The following is an 18,807-nucleotide window of genomic DNA, read 5'->3' as shown; positions in this document are numbered from 1 at the left end:
CAGGTTAGGTGATACCACCAACACGCTTTGAGACTGACACACAAATTCTGAATAAGGAATTGATTGCTATATTATTCTTGCAAAGTCTAAACTATTTCATTCAGCTTCGGTGCAAATATGCCCATGCCTTTGAAGAAGAAATGAGTTACACAGACAACAGACACACAGATGGACGAACAGAAAGACCAGCAGACAAACATGTCTGTTCATTAATTCACACTGTAATTTTATAGCAGCTACTGCCAGACAAATTTCACAGGTAAACGCACATCCTAACTGTAAGGAAGAAAGGCAGACAGGCAGACAAAACGAGAGAAAACCAGGCAATCAATCAGTTGTTTAATGACACTGATATGTTACCCTTACCAAGACTAAACTATACATTTCGGTAAAGTGAGAACATACCCCTCGGATGGTGAAGACAGACAGACGACAGGAACAGAAACAGACATGCATACAGTTATGGATTTACATTGATTGCTACCGTGTTCCTGCTGGCGAGAGAGGATATTATTTAATGTTTAGGTGGATACATGACCTTGTCATTAGGAAGACATGACATATGAACATCTGTCACAGACACAGATATTCTTTTAATTATATATTCAGCTAAATTCCGATTTAAAACTTGCTAACAACATACATAAAACACACACACACACACACACACACACACACACACACACACACACACACACACACAAAACACAGCAGATATTCTTTCAGAAAATATTACCGGTATGTGCAACTGTAGAGTAACCGTTCTAGCAATACAGGTAAACAACGTTGTTATTGAGCTACCTCAGTTTGTCTGATCGAGCAGACCCATCACCTGCAGGCAAGCAACCTTTCCTGCAGCTCCGTTCCTTGCAGCTAATTGATGTACCCATGTGGCTGACAGCACCTAACCACAGTGAGGTGCGGTGATTTGTGTGGAGATTTGGTTCCTGGGTGGATGCCATATTTGCATCTCTCCACCAACTTAACAGCAGGGCAATAGTAGGCTCCACGTCACCCCGTTGTTTGTCTTTATGGTTACCACCCAGCATTGTAAATGGTTTCCTGAGTTACAAGAATTATTTTGGCTTTACTCTCAGTGTAGAGCCACCAGAAATGGAAAGAATAATAATAAATATTGACAGGAAGGTTGGGAGAAAGAGGAAGAGCGGTGGACAGACACAGAAAAAAGAATAACTGACATGAAAAAAGAAGTAGGCAGCTCTGCATCAGTGGATGATGAGTGTCCCCGCCTACCACCTACACTTGCTGTACGAAAGCTATGAATGGAAAACAGGCATAGGTTCTTAGTCGGATTAAAAGAAAACAAAAGGATAATTTGAATAATGCCTATCTTGAACATGGTGGAGCACTCAGAGAGTATAACACCCTCGATCCACCATAACTTCTAATGGACGAGTATTTGTCATTACCCTAACATACTCATCATCGACTAATTGTTTTAAAAGCTAATTCCTTAATTTCTGTTTGGCCCACATACCTACTGTCGAATATGATTCGAGTCGGATGAAAACAATTAGAACTGGTCTTGCCCTGTGATCTTGATCTTTGACATATTATTCCCAAATCTAACTGATTTACCCTGAGCGACTACTCGATCACTCCTCGAATTTTGATTTATACGGAATAAAAATTTTGAGTTATAGGTTGGAACACTTGACCTTGTTAACTGACTTATACCTTTGACTGTGCTCGAGACTGAGTCCCTTTACCCTTGCATTTGATCTAAATTGGATAAAGATTTTTCATGTTGATCTTGCAATCTGACTTTACCTTTGATCTATTGTTATAAAATCGGTCGTCTCCCTGGGCTACCTAGACCATCCACACATGATTGATGCAAATTACATCAGAGCTATTTTACTTTGTTCAAACGCAGGTTAAGCTTTGGCCTTACCCACTGCCTTTGGCGATTGACTGTTTGTTCTGAAACCGAATCCTTTCAAGATTTGCATACCTACGACCATTCCATCGTCATCATCATCGTAATAATCATCACCATCACCATCAATATCATTATGGCTATTCCGTCATCACCATCATCATCATCAGTTCACTGCAGGGCAAGGACCTCTCCCACTTTTTTCTCACGCTGTTTTATTGGCTGTTAGCCTGTTAAATCTAGTCTCAGCAAACTTCTGAACCTCATCCTGCCATCCTATTCTCCATCAGCCTCTTCCCTTGACTCCATCGCTAGGTTGATACTCCTTTATCCTGTTTGGCCCTCTGTTATCCGTTCTTATATGGACGTACCCTGTCTACATCTATTTTTTTTATTTGATTATAATGATTACAACATCTGTTTTAGTCACTTATCTAATCCACGAATCTCTCTCTCTCTCTCTCTCTCTCCCCAGTCCACAACGAGCCTTGGCGGGGTGCGGACGTCTTTGCCTGCTTCTCTCTGCGAGGCTTCATTCAGGAGCATGAAGCATTGAATGCGGGGGCTTCGAGAGGGACCCCCTCGCCATTACCTCCCCAGTCTGATTCCCTGAAGGCTTCTGACCCGGGTATGAACACTTCGTTTGACAACCTCTCAACCAATCTGCCGAACACCTCAACAATTCCCTCAAAACAACCAGCTGTCACCGATGTTCCTGTTAGTTCTACGCTGCCGCTTCTTCCCTCATTGCCACACCAGAGCTTCTCTGCCTATATGCCTGCTTCGTCTGTCTCGAACCCCGCTCAAAGTCCACCTCCACTGTTGTTTCCTCTCACCTCCGTCCTTCCATTCTTTCTAAACCTTGTCATTCGTTTTTCTCACCCATTTTTGACACTCAGAATTGGACAAAATACTTCACCATTCCGCCTCATGCCTCTCCTTACTCGGATGATTTAGAGTTCTGTCTACTTTTGTTCCGTCGTGTAGGGAAGGATGACACATTCCGTTCCCTGTGTGATGGGCCTCGTATTGTTACTGCAAAGCACAAGCTGATGCTATGACTTCTCTGTGGGATACTACTGGTGCTCCCATTCCGACTTCCAGAAATTTGCACCTCAATTCTATAGTTGGTACAGTTACGGTCCCTCCGAATATTCTGTTGGGTGACGGGGAGTTTTCTGACTGTTCACCACATAATCATGCCGCCCTACAGGAGCTGGGTTATAATGTACTGTCCATTCATTGTTACAGTGTTCCATCACAAGGAAATCAGACAATCTTTACCAATATTGCCAAGATCACGTCCGATTCGTGGACCCTTCCTAATCATGTTAGCATCGGTGGCATGAAACTTCCAGTGAGAGACTATTGATAATCGTCGCCAGTGCCGATCCTGCTGGCGCTATGGTGTTCCAAAAAAATGGTGTCGTTCAGTAGCTACCTGCTCTAGTTGTGCTCAGCCCAGTCATACCGAAGTGGACTGCTCTACTGTTGCATGCTGTTGTCCTAACTGCGGTGGTGGTCATCCATCTTACGTTCGTTCTTGTCCTACCTTCATGTTTGAGAGTGAAATCTCTCGAACTCGTGCTCGTCCGCTGATGTCACTTTGGGAAGCGCGTCATATTGTTCGTAGCATGGGTTTGATGACTGTTGTTCGTATGCAGGTCGTGTCCGTTGATCAGCCTGGGCCTTCTCTACCTCTTCACCAGCTCCTGCTCCTAGTGTTCCTTCCCATCCGCCAGTATCATCAACTTCCTCAGTTCCGCCAGCTATGTCATCAACCCCTTCCCCTGTGCTCCAGTCTCGTGCAGCTTCTGCCTCCCCCCGTCAGTCTCTCGATGGCCGATTTCCAGAGGCCGCCTACAAGGTCTGTGTTCAGCGTGTGCTGCTTCCAGTCTGTCCTTGTCGATCTCCTGTAGAGAGTCTGCCTACCATCCTCGTTGTGTTCCACCATCCCATGCTTCTTGCACCAGCAAAAGCCCTCTTGGCCGTCATCCCGGTGCAATTCCTGTCCCTCCTTCCCAGTCTAACCCCTCGTTCTTGTTCTCCGTCTCCTGAGGGCGGTCTATTTCCCCCCATCCTTCAACATTTCCCTCCCCTGGTAGTGTGAAACGGCAGTGTTTAACACAGTCATGCGTCTCTCGACCTGCGAAGTCTAGTATGGATGTGTCCTTTGTAATGGACCCTCCTCCAGATAGGTGTGTTCCCCTCTCCACCCTGCGTCTGGTTTCTCATGGGTCCTCTACAAAACATGTTGGCATTTGCAGAGGTGCATCCAGGCCAGGATTTTCTTCCACCTGGTCCTGTTCCCCCTGCCCCTGATCTGTCCATACCTTAGTCCCCTACTGTTATTCCTAGCAATGTTCCTCCCCTAGTTTTATCTCCTGTTCCGTCTCCCGTCTCCAAGTGTCACGAATTGTTGTAGTTGTTGCTCTCAGTTCAGTGTATATCGTAAATACCATTTCCCATTTTGTATGTTTTTAAGTATCATGGCTTTCATTCAGTGGAATATTCGAAGTCTGCATTCGAATCTCGCTGACCGTAAATTCCTTCTTGCCCAGTATTGTAGTTTGGTTGTGAGCTTTCAGGAGACCCTCCCCTCCTCTTCCCCTGCTCAAATTCCAGGTTATATTTTTGTTAGCACACCTACATTGATTTCAGAAACATCTATCCTCGTCCACACTACAGTCCTTTATGAACTTAATTCAGTTTCTTCGTCACTTAAGTGTACTGTGGTCACGGTTTTCCTTCATCATTGGATTACTGCAATTTCCCTCTACTTGTTGCCTTCCATCCCTTTAGATTTCCCCGAACTTTCCCATCTTTTCTCTCTTTTACCTCAGCCTATCTTACTGTTAGGTGATATTAATTGCAGGCACCCCTTATGTAGTGACAATGCCATTTCTCCAAGAGGCTGTTTGCTTGATTTATTCTCTCTAATCAAGATCTCCATATTCTTAATTCTGGTTGCTTCACACATCATGATTCTCACACTCATATATTCTTATATAGATCTCTCTCTTTGTTCACCATCTCCACCTCTAAATTTTAATTCCGGCGGCATATCACCCTGGCAGTTGCCCCGCCAGATTTTAACACAATCAATCAATCAATCTAAATTTTAATTGGTTTGTGTTAGATGATTGTTTGGTAAGTGATCATTTTCCAATTTTACTCACTACTGCATCCTCTTTTCCTGATCCCCGTCCCTCGTTGGTGTTTCGAGCGTGTCAAGTGGGATGTGTTCGTTTCTTTTTTACATTCCCTTTTACATCGCTCTACCTTTTCTATCACTGATGATTATGGTTTCTTATTTTATGGACTTAGTGCTGGCCGCCTCAGTGGAGTCCAGCTCCCAGACAACTCGCTCTTTAGTGTCCAAATGTGTCCCTTGGTGGTCCAGTAATTGTGCTAGAGCACTCTGGGTCAAATGGGCTCGATGGAGGGCCTACCATCGGGGGATTAATCCTTCTGGCCGTCAATCTGCTTTCCTTGGATTTAAAAGGGCCAGAGCCATTTTGTGCAGGACAGTTAGAGCTGCCAGGAAATCCAGTTGGTCATCTTATGTGTCCTCCGTCACATCTTCTACACCAATTCATGTCCTATGGAAATGTATTCGCAGAATTTCTGGCAAATACTCTCCTCTGCCAGCCCAAGTACTTTGTGTCCTTGGTGGATCTGTTACAGATCATGCTAGGGTGGCTGATATTCTTGGGGGCCATATCAGTGAGATTAGCTAACGATCCCATCACTCTGGGGCATTCCACCAATGTAAACAAGACGTTGAATGTATTCCTAAGGTTTTTGCTTTGTCATTTGTTGTTGTATAACGCTTCTTTTTCAATGTCAAAGCTTCTGACTGGGATCCAGTCTTGCGGTAACACTTGTAAGGGCCTTAATGGTGTTCATTACCAGATGATAAAGCACCTTCCTCGACCGGTGTTTCTATTTCTCTTATCTCTTTTTAACCTTATAAGGACAGCCCCACTGTAGGGGGTCACCTTGACGTGGTGGTGGGGCTTGAAGCATGGTCGGCAGTGCCACCTACTTGGGAGGCAAGCCTACCTTTGTAGGGTTTGGCATTTGTCGGCCTTGTGGACCAAGCACCCCCTACATCACTGGTAGAGGAGGCCTACTGGTGATGTCAGTCCCTGCCCATCTGTCATCTAGGGCGGGACTGTTGCCTCCCCACGTGTTTGCCGTGCGTGGCGTCCCGTAATGCTGGGAGACGGGAGTCCTGGTGGTTGAGCGATGCTGCATGGTGCGCCCTGCAGCTAGCAATACACCTCTTTGGTCCCTTATTCTGGCTAGACGGGTGGCCTGGTTGGGCCCGACCAGGTCAATCGGCTGGTCACTGGCTAGCCATCCAGGCTAGTCACTTAGTGGCTTTAGGGTCAAGCAGGCACTGGGGGACCTGGTGGCTCCTATCGTCCTGGAGTCACCCTTGTCAGGGTCCCTTGGTGGTTACCTGCGTATACTTCCCCACTACCTCTGGGGTCGCCAGTGGTGCTTTCCCTGGCATATGGCCTCCCCTTGTTGGGCTCCATGGTGGGTGGAGGGGTGGGGGAATGAAGGTGGTTTATTTTGAATATGGCCTTGTTTAAATCTTTTACAGCTGACGACCCTGGTTCCGTCCCTGACCATCCATTACAGTCTCCCTCCTGTGTGCCTCCTGTGCCTCTGGCTGGTGAGGCCCATATTGCCACCCTGAAACCATACCTTCCTGGTTCCAGTGGTTTACGGTCAGTGGCCACTACAAAGAAGAGCCGGCAACAGACAGCATACAGTATTGTGGACATGCCCGTGAGGTCCTGCCAGGTGTCTTTGAGAGGGTTGATTTTGCAAGGTACTACACCGTTCGTACTTTGGATGGTCAACCTATTGGTAATCTGGACATATTTACTATTCATCGGCGCATTGTGTCAATCTGTGGGAGGGAGCCGAAGATCTCACCTCAGGGGGATGGTAGCCTCCTAGTGGAGGTTACATCCCCTGAGGAGGGTTCCCGGCTGGCTGCCCAGTGTAAGGACCCGGATGCACTGTTCACTTGTGTTCCCCATGCCTTTTTTAATCATAGTCGAGGTGTTGTTTACTCAAAAGACTTACTCCGATACAGTGAAGAGAAGCTGCTTGAAGAACTCCAGGTCCACAGGGTGGTTAAAGTGGAAAGGTTTCAGAAGAAGGTTGATGGTGTTCTTACCCCAACTCCATCCTTGTTGCTGACGTTCGACTGTACTGTTCTGCCTTCATCCATCAAGGTGGCTTGGTTGTCCCTTAGGGTCAAACCCTTTGTTCCAAATCCACGACGCTGCTACCACTGTCAGATGTACGGGCATGTTGGGCGAGCCTGTCGTCGTTTGCAACAGGGCCTCCCAGTGGTGTGTGTCAGTTGTGGAGCATCCACTCATGCAGGACAGGACTGCCCTGGACCTGTTTGTTGTTTGCACTGTGGCGAGGCACATCCTGCTTCATCTAAAGACTGTGCCCGGTTTTGCTTAGAGAAAGAGATCCTCCTCATCTGTAATCGGGATAAAATAAGCTTTCCTGAGGCCAGGAGTAGAGCCATGTCATCTGTTTTCCGTAACGGAGTGTCTTATGCATCAGTTTTGTCCGGTCATAGCCGTCCTCATCGTCCTGTCCAGCAGCAGACTCGAGTTCCTCCTGTTGTTTCAGCTCCTATGCCTTCATCTGTCGATCCCATGCCAGTGCAACAATCTCCCGCACTTGCGACGGTTGCCGCTACAGTTCAAGACTCGACCTCTACATCTATGGTATCCCCTAGTAGTCATGGTGCACATTCTTCATTTGCTAAACGTCATCGTGGTTCCTCAGAGTCTTTGAGTCTTGAAGATCCTCCAAGCAAGGTGTCGGTCGTGGAGTCCACATCCTCTGTAGGTAGTCCATCTGTGCAACAGCCCTCGGACCCTGCTTCTGGGTCTTCGGGGGCTTCTGGGGTGTCAGGTCAGTCTGGCACCTCTTCCTCCGGGGAATCGGATGTTCCTCCTCCGGTTACCTCTGAGGATCCTGTCCTGCCCCCTCCACGTTTGGAGGCCAGGACCCCAATCCCTCCTGCTCGACCTCTTGGTTCACTGGGGGCCCCGGGCAGGGTTCGGAGTAGCTCTTCCTCGCCTGCTGAGCAGCGACGGGTGTCTGTGAAGTCTCCCAACACTGCGCAGACCCCAGGCCCTCGTTCTAGCCATGCTGCTGCCCGTGGCAAGCCCCTTAGTGGGCGTATCCGCATTCCCAAGAAGATTGTCTCCCAGGTTCGCTCAGTGGTTTCCACTAAGTGACCCTTTCTTTTGTGTATATAGTTCCTCCATTTTAATATTTTTAGTATTTTTTTTTTATGGTTTTCTGTTTGTCCCTCTCCCCTGCCCTTTTTTTTTCAATAGTTTTAATGGCTAATATTATTCAATGGAACTGCCGTGGTTTACGAGCCAACTGGGAGGAACTCCGTTGGCTTCTGGCTGAGTATTCACCTGTGTGTGTTTGCCTACAAGAGACAATGGTTGGAGATGCTGCACCTCCCAGTCCACCTGGTTACCAGGTTTTTTATTCAGATCCTCTTCCTGGACAGGGTCATGGTGGGGGTGTGGCTATTCTAGTACGCAGTGACATACCTTTCACTGCTGTGAATCTTAACACTCCACTGCAGGCTGTTCCTCCCCAGATTTTCCTTCCTCGTCGTTATACTGTGTGCTCTTTGTACCTCCCTCCTAGTGCCACTATTGAGAGGGTTGATCTTGAAAATCTTATTCGGGCACTTCCCTCACCCTGTTTCTTGCTGGCTGACATGAACAGTCATCATCCCCTGTGGGGTGGCTCCACAGCTGATGCTAGAGGTACTATGTTAGCCTCCATTGTGGAGGATGTGGACCTGTACATTTTAAATTCTGGTGAAGTTACTTACTTCCATAGTCAAACGGGTATTTTTACTTCTATTGATTTGTCTCTGTGCTCTGCAGGGATAGCCCTGAATATTACATGAGCTGTGTTACCAGACTTACATGGCAGTGACCACTTCCCTATTTTATTAAGATCGACACAGAGTGTGCCTCGGCGTTGTCTTCCCCGCTGGCGCTTGGATAGGGCAGTCTGGCCGGTTTTTGAGGAGCTGTGTTCCCCGAACCGATGTATGGAGGATTTTGTCAGCACTGACACTGCTGTTGAGTATTTCACAGACTTACTACACTCGACGGCACTGCAGAGTATTCCGAGAACAGCTGGTCACTTTCCTTGCCGTCCAGTTCCTTGGTGGACTGATGAGTGTGCTTCTGCTGTTCGGGCTAAACGTGCTGCTTTCTCCCGACTTCGTCGTCACCGAGGTGACCCTGGTTACTTAGCGGCATATAGGAGGGCCCGAGCTCATGCCCGGCGGGTTATGAAGGAGGCTAGGAGGAAGTCTTGGGCATCATTTGTTTCTTCAATTTCTTCACAGACTCCTCTCACAAAAGTGTGGAAACGGGTGAGGAAGATTTCAGGGAAATTTCCCATTCCCTCTCCTCCTGTTTTATCTCATGCAGGTGTGGTGGTGGCTCATTCTTCGTCTGTTGCCGAGATATTTGCAGCTCATTTTGCTAATGTCTCTAGGAAGGACACCTCATCCCCGTCGGCACGCCGCCGACGGCACCTGGAATCTTTGGGCATTAGTTTTCCATCTACTGCGGAGGAGTCATATAATGTTGCTTTTTCTGCTTCTGAACTTCAGATGGCATTGTCGCAGTGTCGTGACTCGTCTCCAGGCTTGGATGATGTCCCATATGCCTTCTTACACCACTTGCCTGATGCAGCCCTTCATTTTCTGTTGTCACTGTATAACAGAATTTGGTGCAATGGTGGGTTTCCGACCTCATGGGGTGTTGCTGTGGTTCTCCCCATCCCTAAGCCGGGTAAGGATCACTTGCAGGCCACTAATTATCGCCCTATCTCGCTGACGTCTTGCCTTTGTAAGGTCCTCGAAAAGATGGTGAATAGTCGGCTCGTGTGGTACTTAGAGAAGGGTGGTTACTTGTCTCCAGTCCAGTGTGGGTTTCGGAAGATGCGGTCGACCACAGATGCTCTCCTTTCTTTAGAATCTTCCATCTGCCAGGCTTTTGCAACTAACCAGCATCATATCACAGTGTTCTTTGATTTGGAGAAGGCGTACGACACTTCCTGGCGTCATGGTATATTGCAATCTCTTTATGAGTTTGGTCTCCGTGGGCAACTCCCCACTTTTATCCGGGAGTTTTTATCTAATCGTTTTATTCGGGTCCGAGTCGGGAGTGAGCTGTCTACTGCACGTCCCCTTGAGGATGGTGTGCCACAAGGGAGCATACTAAGTGTTACCCTTTTCGCAGTGGCAATTAACAGCGTTATTTCTGTGCTCCCTGATGGTGTTCGTGGCTCTCTCTATGTTGACGATTTATCAATCTCTGTCACTGCCTCACGGATGTCAATGGCAGAAAGGAGGATGCAGATGGCTCTCAACCGTGTCTCTAGATGGGCTGATGAACGAGGTTTTCGATTTTCCTTCAAGAAGACCGTTGCCAGGCATTTTTGTCGCATTCGTGGAGTCCACCCTGACCCAAACCTTTTTTTAGATGGGCGTCGTATTTCGTGTTTAAAGGAAACCCGGTTTTTAGGGCTGATTTTTGACAGCCGGTTGACTTGGGTCCCTCACTTGAGGTACGTAAAAGCTGAGTGTCTCAGAGCATTGGGTCTCTTGAAAGTTTTAGCGCACACATACTGGGGAGCTGATCGCAAGACCCTCCTCCTCTTGCATCAGTCTCTGATTTTATCCAAACTTCATTATGGATGTGAAGTTTATTCCTCTGCCTCAGAAGCCCGGCTTCGTATTTTAGATTCCAGACATCATGCTGGTGTTCGTCTCGCCACTGGGGCATTCCGATCTTCCCCGATTTCGAGTTTGTTGGCTGATGCTGGTGTCCTTCCTTTAGACTTGCTCCGCTTTTCCCTTTTGATGAGATGTTGGTATCGCTTATCTCGTCTCCCAGACACTGTGCCCTTTGTCAAGGTCTCTCAAGATTCTCGGTCACCTATTTTTGCCACTCGGCCATCCTTTCCAAAGCCCTTTGGTTTCAGGGTGCAGTCAATTATGTCTAGCTTCTCTGTTCCTTCTGTGCCGATCACTCCCCATCGTGTCCCGAGGGTGGGCTACTGGCTTCTCCCCAGGGTGACATTTTGTCGTTTCTTCTCATCCAGTAAGGCCTCCCTTCCTTCTCAGGTTTTATTTTCTCTGTTTTTAGAGCATGCCTCTTCTCATGGGGACTCCATACCAGTTTATACTGATGGATCTAAGTCTGATGTGGGTGTGGGCTTTGGTGTGGTGTTTCCCACCTTCTGTCGAGGTGGGAGCCTCCCTGTGACTGCTTCTGTTTTTACGGCTGAGCTGACTGCTATTTTATTTGCCCTTCAGATTCTCTTCACACTCCCCCACACTGCTTTTACTGTTTTTAGTGACTCACGAAGTGCTCTTTCTGCAATGGAGTCTTTTAATCCCTCTCATCCTTTGGTTTTATCCATTTTAGAGTGGCTTTTCCTTTTAGGGCGTCGTGGACGTCGTGTAGATTTCTGTTGGGTTCCAGCTTATGTAGGAGTGGCAGGGAATGAACGAGCTGATCAGCTGGCCAAGGCGGCAGCGGCTCGTCCCCCTCTTGCACAGTCCCCTCTGTATCGTCTGCCTGCTGCAGATATGCGCTCCTTTATTGCCTTCAGGGTTTGGTGCTGTTGGCAGGAGCATTGGGATGCTGTGGGTGCCAATAAGTTGCGCTCGATTTGCCAGAAGGTGGGCTCATTCAGTTACCAGGGCTTCCCTCGTCAATGGGAGACTGCTTTGTGCCGCCTCCGCATTGGCCACACCCGTTTCCCTCACGGTTTTTTAATGGAGAGGGCTCCTCCTCCATTCTGTGATGACTGTCTGGTTCCCTTGACTGTTCGGCACCTGTTGGTGGAGTGTCCTAGTCTTGAGGATTTGCGGCGTCGGTTCCTCTCTGACCACCAATCGGATGGTGGTGTGTATCATCTTTCCTCCGTGCTTGGGGAGGATGCCTGTGTCTTGGGAGGGGCAACCCTCTCCTTTCTGAAGGAGGCAGGACTTCTTAAGGATATTTAGAATTTCTCCTTTTTGATTGTGTGGCTTATCCTCTGTTTTTTGTTTTTTGTTTTTTACTTCTTTGTTATACGGCGGCATGTGACCCTGGTAGTTGCGCCGCCATGATCATTATTTAAAAAAAAAAAAAAAAATTATAAGGACAGATGGCGTGTTTCCTACTGTCTGGAAAATTCTCTTCTCGTTTTAAAGCCTGGTAAGCTTGGACATTCTCCCCACGATTATAGACCAATAGCCCTTGTTAGTTGCATTAGTAAGTTCCTGGAATGAATGGTTATTGCTAGTTTGGTGTGGTATTTAGAATCTAAGAATATTCTTTCTGCTTTTCAATAAGGTTTTGGAAAGGGACGCTGTACTCTGGATCCCTTGATGAAGTTAGAGTCTTGTGTTCGCCAGGCTTTTCACCTCAAGAAGTGAGGCATTCTCAAAATCAAAACACACTGCAAGAACTACGACACTACGTGGTAGTACAACATTCTTCATACTCTAGTTAATTTGGGGATAAATGGTAATTTTTTGAAAGATCGGACTTTTCAGGAGTGTGTTTGCGGTAGTTTATGGGCCTCCTTTCCACAGGAGGGGGGCGTTCTGCAGGGGTGTGTTCTGAGTACGACTCCTTTCCTTGTTGGGAGCAACGGTATTGTCTCCTCTCTCCCTTTGGGGATTCATGCCTCCTTATAATTACGTTGAAGACTGCAGTTTATCGTGCTGATACTAATGCTTCTTGTCTCCGTTGTCATATACAGTTGACGATAATACCTGTGTCCACTTGGGCAACTTCTGTTGGGTTTTGTTTCTCGCTATCTAAATCTCGTGCCACGATGTTTTCTAGACGCCTTACTATTCCACGGCCTCCTGTTTATGACACCCCTGCTACCGGCCATGTTATCACTACATTCTTGGGTCTGTCTTTTGACTCACGGTTGATTTGGTCTTCACAGTGTTATCCTAAAGACGTTTGCTATTCAGAGGCTTCAGCTTCTACGAACCTTAAGTCATCTCACCGGGGGCTCTGTTCGTTTTCATCTACGGTTACATGTTACTGTGGTTCTCTGTGCTCTTGATTATGGTTGTACTGTTTATGCCTCCTGCATCCCCTACTATTCTTTGCAGGTTGGATACTGTTCATCACAAGGGGCTTCGTCGTGCTTTAAGCGGGTATCACACGGGGACCCGTGAACAATTTGTGCAGCACAAAACGGACGTCCAAACTGAGCTTGGACGTCCATATCCTATCACACGGTGGACGTCCGCGGCCACCTTCTTCTTCTTTATGGAGTTCACCCCACGCGACTGGGAGGTCCCTAGCAGGCTGCAGACGACTTGTTTATCAACAACAACAATGGACGTAAACCAGGTTGGGACTTTTGCAGTGGATGTTGCAGTCCTAACTCTGCAAGAAGAGGAAGAAGCCTCAGCAAGAAGACAAAGGAGGGGGAGAAGAAGGGCACTGTGGATGAGAGAATGGCTTGCACGGAGAGAAGAAAGCAGTCAGTATAGAAATCTGGTCCAAGAACTTGCCTTGGAAGATCATGAAAGTTTCAGGAGATGGATGCGACTTGACCGTGGCCAGTGCAATTATCTGCTAGAGCTTGTGAGACCTGCTATCAGCAAGCTTGATACAAACATGAGGAGAGCAGTTACACCTCAGGAACGTCTAGCTATAACACTTCGTTATTTGGCCACAGGTAATGTTGAATTACTTTGATTCTGTGTATTTTGATTATTATTTATATATTATAATATTACAGGTATGAATTGTTATTAATGTTTGAATTAGCCAGTTATTGTGATTAATGTTAACCACTTTAAATCATTTCATAGGTTAGGTTAGGATTTAGATTGAGTTTTGGTTACATTAGATTGGATCTGGTTACATCATTAGGTCTCCCTTGAGTTGCACTGTTATATTCATGACATACATTATGTTCATTTGAGTTTTATGCTTACCTAACCCATTTTCTGCTAACCTAAACAAACTTATCCTAACCTATTTGTTTTTTCCTGTGTAATAATAATTTCCTTGCTTACTGATGGATCCTCTTCTTGCTTGAAAGTACTGTACACCTTTACATTCACAAAATCAATTCAAAGGATTTTTTTTTTCCTTTTATTTATTTATTTCTGAGTCTGGTAAATGTTGATGGAGGAGAGTGGAATCTGAAGCAGCTGCTGTTTGCAGATGATACTGCACTGGTGACTGATTCAGAGGAGAGATTGAGACAGTTGGTAGAGGAGTTTGGAAGGGTGTGTGAAAGGAGGAAATTGAAAGTAAATGAGAATAAGAGTAAAGTGATGAAGTGTACGAGGTTGATAGATGGTAGGGGGATGAATATAGTTTTGAATGGTGAGTTGCTTGAGGAGGTAGATTGTTTTAAATATCTAGGGTCACATGTTGCTGTGGATGGAAGAATAGATGCAGAAGTGAAGTTTAGAATAAATGAAGTAGGAAAGGTGCTGGGAGGAATGAAAAAAGTGTTTAAATGTCGTTCGCTTAGAATGGATGTAAAGAGAAGGCTGTATGAGGGTGTTGTGGTACCGACTGCATTATATGGGGCTGAAACATGGAATATGGGTGTAGCAGAGAGGAAAAGTTTGAATGTAATGGAGATGAGATGTCTGAGGAGTATGTGTGGAGTGACGCGTATGGATCGAGTGCGAAATGATGAAGTGCGAAGGAGAACTGGAGTTGTTCGGGAGATGGCTGGTAGAGTTGAGCAGAGGGTGTTGCAATGGTTTGGGCATATGGAGAGAATGGATAATGAGCGATTGGTGAAAAAGATAACTAGATCTGATGTGAGAGGTGTAAGACTGAGAGGAAGACCACGAATAGGATGGATGGACAGTGTGAAGAGAGCGCTGGATGCGAGAGGGATGTCTGTTGAGCAAGGAAGAGTGGCTGTGCGTGACAGAAATAAATGGAGAGAAATTGTGAATGAATAAGTGATGACGCAGCCCTGAGGGGATATTCTCCCGCTTTTGGTCTGATCAGCTAGTCAGGTCAGGTGCGGGTAAGGGGATGGGTCTGTTATGATGTGGCAGGGGTAAACCAGTTCTGCTGTCGGGCCCTGCTGTGGATGTCACTGATTGCATTGCGCAGTTGACCCTTGTGCGTTGTGATGCAGTGAGGATCTGTCCGTTCTCCCCTTTGGGGCTAAGATGCGAATAAATGTGTTTGAATGGATGAGTAAATGGAGAGTGAGTCGTCCTGTCTCGGCTACCTCCCTTTCCTTGGGGGAAGCAGCCTAGGTATATAGATAGATAGATAGATTTATTTATTTTTTCTTTGGTGGTCCTATGCCTACTTACGGATTAACGCTTTATATTATCTGTTTCACTTTTACCACATGCTTGTTTGCCATTTTTCTCTTACTTCATATAACCTATTAAATTAATTCTGGGGCATCAGCAAAATCATACATGTGATCTCAATCACTAGGCACATAAACCATTACTGTATTCATTTGGGACAAACTGACAATGTTTTTCAAATACAAAAATTACTATATATTATTATTTTTTAAATAACATGAATACTCTTCATTATTGCCATTTAATACCATTTTGATATAGGACCCTTAGGAAAGGCCCTTCATTAGCTTTAAGCATACAGACGGAGATGTTACAATGCCTCCATGTCACAAAGAATACAATCCCTAATCTTACAGTCCTTCAGCCCTAACTCCGGTTTTAAACTGATCACTTCCACAACACCATGTCCTCTGCCAACTGGATTTATTTATTTTTTTTTGCATTTTCAGGAGAATCGCAGACATCACTAAGCTTTCAGTTCCGGGTGAGCCAAAACCTAATTTCCAGTATTATCCCAAGTGTCTGTGCGGCTTTATATCGGGCACTGCAGCCAAGGTACTTGAAGCTCCCAGAGACACCGGCAGAATGGAGGAGAGTGGCAGCAAACTTTTGTCGACAGTGGAACTATCCTCTCTGTGTAGGGGCAGTGGATGGGAAGCGTGTGTTGATTGAGAAACCATCATATACTGGCTGAGAATTCTTTTATTACAAAGGGAACGTCAGCATAATCCTCTTGGCCTTGGTGGATGCTGAATGTAGGTTCCTGTATGTTGATGTAGGGACAAATGGTAGGGCAAGTGATGGAGGTGCTTGGAATAAATGCAATTTGAAGGAGAAGCTGGAAAATGGTGAGCTTGGACTACTTCCTCCGACAAATCTACCTAATTCTAAGTTAAGTGCACTATTTGTCATTGTGGCCGATGATGCATTCCCTCTAAAAACATATATGATGAAACCTTTTCCAGGCAGGGATTTATCTGATGAAGAATTAGTCCACAATTATAGGCTTTCAAGAGCACGAAGAGTATCAGAAAATGCTTTTGGAATCCTAGTGAATCGATTCCAGATATTCAGGCAGCCAATTAGGACATCACCAGAGAGGGTGAACCAACTTGTATTGGCTGCTGTAGCATTACATAATTACCTCCGCACAGAGTCAAGGCAGACTTATGCCCCACCTGAGCTACTGGACAGAGAGGATTTTCAGGGGAGGAGGGTAGTTCCAGGAGAGTGGCGAAATGCTGTGGGCAATGGCATGGAGAACCTGCAACCTCTAGGGCGACGACCTTCGAGAGATGCCATGGAGGTGCGAGACACCTTCTGCACATATTTTAACAATGAAGGCAGTGTACCATGGCAAAATGCAATGGCCTTGTTGCACTGATTTTGTGCAGAAGGTGATGTAGATGATAATCACACTGTGGTGTCCTCTGACTAGGTACACCTGTCTCTGAGTAGGGCATTTGGTTTGTGTGTGTGTGTGTGTGTGTGTCCAATTTATTACTGTAAATGCCTTTTTTTTTTTTTTTTACTTTTTTAGTACAGTTTGTTTGATGTCTCCCCAGATTATTTGTATCTGTTAACTTCTGTTAGCCAATGTATGTAACACGATCTGGGATGTAATTTGCAAAATTTTTGGCACCTGTGTAAGACTGCACTGAGTTTCTGTATATGCCATTCAAGTCTTTGGTTTATGTATTTATGTACAGTATACGCCAGTATCCCCACACTTCTCAGGGATGTTATTTGATGAAATATGTTTATTTACTTTGCATGGGACTGCTGTTCAAGTCCTGGGCTATGTATTCTTTGTGTGTACTTTTACACCCATTAATGTTGTCTTTAGTAATTGCCTTGCCGAGCTGACTTACATTTTGGATGAAATCCTTGGCCTATGTATTCATACATATGCCATTACACCCACACTTTTCTGGGATGATATTTGGTGAATATTTAATTTGTGGGTATAGGACTATGCCATTCAAGTCCTTGGCTTTGTACTTTTGTGTGTGCTGTCACACCCTTTGAAGTTGTCTTCAGTACTTGGCTTGGTGACGTTATTTACATTTTGAACCTTGATATCATGTGTGAAAATTTTTTCTTTACTGTATACTTTGCTTATTGTATATACACATAAAATTATTCTCAGTGGGGTTTTTGCACATAATTACTTTTAAACATAATTGCTGCCAGACTAATAAAGATTTGGAAAAAAGAAGCTTTTCTTCACTTTCATGACACATTTTTTTCAATATTAGTACAGCAGGTTCATTAAATGTTTGCAAGAGGGAACGTGTGAAAGGTGAAACAAGTTGGGGCACAAATTAATGGAGAGTTAAGAGACTGGAGACTTGAAACATGTGGATGATAGGAAAGGTGGTTCCCTGTAGTAAGGTTATGATTGAGGTTTCGTAATGACCAGCACATCGTGTTTGTGTGTGTCCATCATGTTATGAAAAGTGGCAAGCCAGAATTTGGTGATCACCATATTTGCTTAATATCTCTTAGTGGGTACTGTGCACTGGGGGATTTTGGAGTGAACATTGTTGAATGTTTCAGTCAACGGGAAATTCATATGCACAAACTGATTTGACCTCACAACCCATTCACTGCAACTTTTATGACAATTCATTCAACAGGATAAGGTAATTGTGACAATTATTGTCATTTCTTTATTGGTGTAAGAAACAGACTAGGAATAAGGAACTGCAATACATAGTCTAAAATATAAAATCACAAGTAAATAGGAAATGCATGTAAAAAATAAAATAGAATAAATATCCTGTATTAGATATACATATCTAGCCATAAACTTTGTCATAAAATAAATATACTGTGTGAGGAAACATTAAGATCCTAGTAAAGCATGATACTTTGGAAGGTAGATACCTGATACTTGAGATCTGGTGAAATTTTATATTCATCATCTTCAGGACCTCCTTTCCCACCGTAGGGCAGGGTCAGGATATTGTCCAACAAAATATAAATTGAAACATCTAGTAATGATGGCATATCATAATGTACTATTTCTGTTTATTCCATATTTACTACAAAGAAGTTCAAATGTATCAAATGCCATTGCCATCTGTTCATGTAGTGGGCGATTTTTAAAAGCTTCTTTTAATAAAGAGAACATAGCATATGCCACTCCATTTCCTTCCTGCTGTGAAATGGAAGCTTGCATTATTGATAATGCTGCTGCTGCTGGTGACTGCTGAGGATACGTTTCTTCAGGAACTCTGGGACTTCCTCTCCGCTTTGCAGCAGAAGCTACGTGAGGATGACTATTCGGGTCTTCAAGTCGCAGCCGCTTGCGGCTGACCAGTGGGGAGAACAAAGATTGACCTTCCTCCTGTGGAAAAGTAGACTGGCTGGCTGCTGGTGAGGCCACTGGTCCATCAGTCAGGGGTGAATCCACCACTGCTGAAGGCAGTGGTTGGCTACATGATGGTGAGCTTTGTGACGTTAAGCGATGGGTGAGGGA

The sequence above is a fragment of the Coenobita brevimanus genome, chromosome 114 (assembly GCF_032717465.1).
Source record: "Coenobita brevimanus isolate Jiangsu-jjx chromosome 114, ASM3271746v2, whole genome shotgun sequence".
Taxonomy (NCBI): Eukaryota; Metazoa; Arthropoda; class Malacostraca; order Decapoda; family Coenobitidae; genus Coenobita; species Coenobita brevimanus.
This window is presented reverse-complemented; position numbering follows the sequence as displayed.